This window comes from Galeopterus variegatus, unplaced genomic scaffold (genome assembly GCF_000696425.1).
Source record: "Galeopterus variegatus unplaced genomic scaffold, G_variegatus-3.0.2 Scaffold4181, whole genome shotgun sequence".
Taxonomy (NCBI): Eukaryota; Metazoa; Chordata; class Mammalia; order Dermoptera; family Cynocephalidae; genus Galeopterus; species Galeopterus variegatus.
Genome location: NW_007730292.1, coordinates 227,303 through 230,226, shown reverse-complemented (window position 1 = coordinate 230,226; position 2,924 = coordinate 227,303).

Below are 2,924 nucleotides of genomic sequence, written 5' to 3'. Positions count from 1 at the left end.
TCCCTGTGATGCAGAGGTTTGTGGTAGGGGCCTGTCTGGAAGGAGCCTAAAGCAGGAGTGTTGGAGGTAGTCTGCCTGCATGGGAGCCACCTGGGTTGTTCGTTACAAAATTCCAGGCCCTGACCCTGAGATTCTACTTCAACAGCTATTGGCTCTGCTTGGCAACACTACATTGAACCCAAGTGTCCTCAAGTTAGAAAACTCCTGGGCCGGCCCGGTGGTGCACTGGATAGTGCGCCGCTTGGGAAGCGCAGCGGCGCTCCCGCCCGAGGGTTCGGATCCCACATACAGACCGGTTCCCGCTCACTGGCTGAGCGAGGCGCGGGAGCGACACCGAGGGTTGTGATCCCGTTGCCGGTCCCCGGTCCGGTACGGGGGCAACACTGAGGGTTGCGATCCGTGGCCGGACACAGAAAAAGACAAAAGACAAAAAAAAGAAAAAAAAAAGAAAACTCCTTTGTTTTCTAGATGTTAGAATGGGGCTTTAAACTTGGCAGGAAACAGGTCCAGTCCTCAGAGCCAGAGTCCTTTCTTTCAACAGCTAAGCCATCTAATTCACTTCAGATATTATCCTGAAGGCTAAGAGCAGAGGTTCTCAGCTAAGGTTGAGCCTACCCCCTCCCCAAAACACCTTCAGTTGTCACAACTGGAGGGTGCTACTGGCATGCAGTAGATGGAGGCCAGGGATGCTGCTAAACCTCCTACAATGCACAAAACAGCCAGGACAGCCCCCCAAATAATTTATCTGGCACAAAATGTCAATAGTGCCAAGGCCGAGAAACCCTGACAGAATTTAAGAGAGCAAGCAGACCCTAGAGAAAAGTCCGTTATTTTCCTGTCTCAGTAGTGCAGCCCATGTTGCAGGGTGGAGAAGGACAGGACTTGAAATCAGCTTACTTTTTAAGAAACAAAGGTTCTTCTACTTGCTCCTCAGCTGGGATAAAACAAGTACTGAAAGTATTTATGTATACCAGCCTATAAACAACATTCAGGGCACACATTTTGAGAAGGATCAAAATTTCTTGATGAAGTTGCTCCCATGACAGACCTTGGGCAGTAACCTAGTTCTACCACCACCCACGGGACAACGGGTTTGTCTCTCAAAGGTCGCAACTCTGGGAATGACACTTTCCCTTTCACTTCTGTGGCACCCTCCTTCCTTCTCCAGCAGCATGGCACATGCAGCCAGACACTGAAGGTGTGCAGCATTACTATCAGGTGAGGAGGTAGCTGCAGGTGCCCAGTCATGCACGAGGGCTATATAGAACGTGAACAAATGTCTATTTGCCCCAGAGAGTCCCAGTTTGCACCACTCTCCTGACATAATTAACAGCATTCCCTTTCAATCTCAAAAGGGACAGGAAATGTATAAGATGAGCCTGGAACATCTTGTCATACCTAAAAGCAAAGAAGCTGTCAATGATGATTACGGCTGTGTCAAAAGGAATCAGAAGCCAAGTCGAAGAGGCTCCCACTGGCCAAAGGTAAAATGACTTCAGCATCAAATTATAACTGCAGTGGATTGGTCAATATCAAACATGTTTAAATCGATAAATGCATTAAGATGTTTAGAAAAATTGATCACCTTTACAGGAAGCAAAGCAACCAGCTCATTATTGTGAAAACAAATAAAGGGGAGGATGAAGCATTTATCTTGCCTTTCCTGAATAAACAGTATCTTAGGGTAACCTAACAGTTAATAAGAGGAAATTTCTTACAGAAGCATTTCAGCTACTAAATAATGAATCATTTACAGGATTAATAAAATAAATGGATCTTGGCTCCTAACATATAAAGAGAAACAACCAGACATACCACCATCTATAACGTGTTCTTGCAAAATGTTAAATACTAATCCATGGTCACACTTTTAGGCATATAAGTTTTTACTAAAAACGAGGGCAGAGAAATATGTTAAATAATGCCACGGGTATGCAAACAGCAAGACTGTAAATGTAAATGTAATGTAAATATAAATATAAAAAACTGTAAAGGATAAATCATCCAGTTTCTTCAATGAATAAATTTCAAGGAAAAAAAAAAGGATAGATTATGAGACTTAGAAGACAAAGCAACAAATTATAATGTATTGAAAAATTATGTGGGTTTTTAAAAACCATTAATTGGATATTTTGACATTAAGAAACTGTTTTTGTTTTTAACAGTATTTTTTTAAGACTATTTTTCTCATTACTATTATTATGTTTATTATTTTTAAGAATCCTTACCTTTTAGAGGTACACATTGAAATATGTGTAAACAACATTTGGAATATGCTCCAAAACACTTCAGTGGGAGAGGAAGACAGGGAGGAAGGAGCAGGTAGAAATGAAACAAGATTGGCTATGAGCTTGTAATTAAAAGTCAAATGATGAATACATGAAGATTCATTTATGTATGTTTGAAATTTTCTATTATAAAAAAGTTCTAAAGAATAGAAAAATACAGAAAATAATAAAACATTTGTTGATATTTGATTAGATATCAAAAATAAGGGTACTACAATTCCATCGAAAAAACTCCCTTTTAATCAAGCCTTTTTTGAGACAATGTCCATAAGCTTCAGCCTCAAAGCAGATAAGGGAAGAGGCCAAATGGGAAAGACAGCAAGGCCCAGCTCCTATTGAAGCTGCTCTTGACAGATTCCAACTGCTGAAAACCCAGAGGCCTGTTTGGCTAAGTGTATGATCAAAGCAAATTGACAATTCAGTTCAGGTAAACAGAGACCACTGATGTTCAACGCCCAACCTGCAGTGGCCTCCATGGTCCCTGCTTGGCTTTGGAATACGGACCTCTGGAGAAGCCCCACTCAGGCCCAGTCAGCCCCAGGTCTGACAGACAGAGGCCTTCCACTCAGTTTGTCTGGCAGGAAGCTTTCAGCCTTGCCTAACTTGTCTGAGAACGGGGGGGGGGGGGGGGGTTTT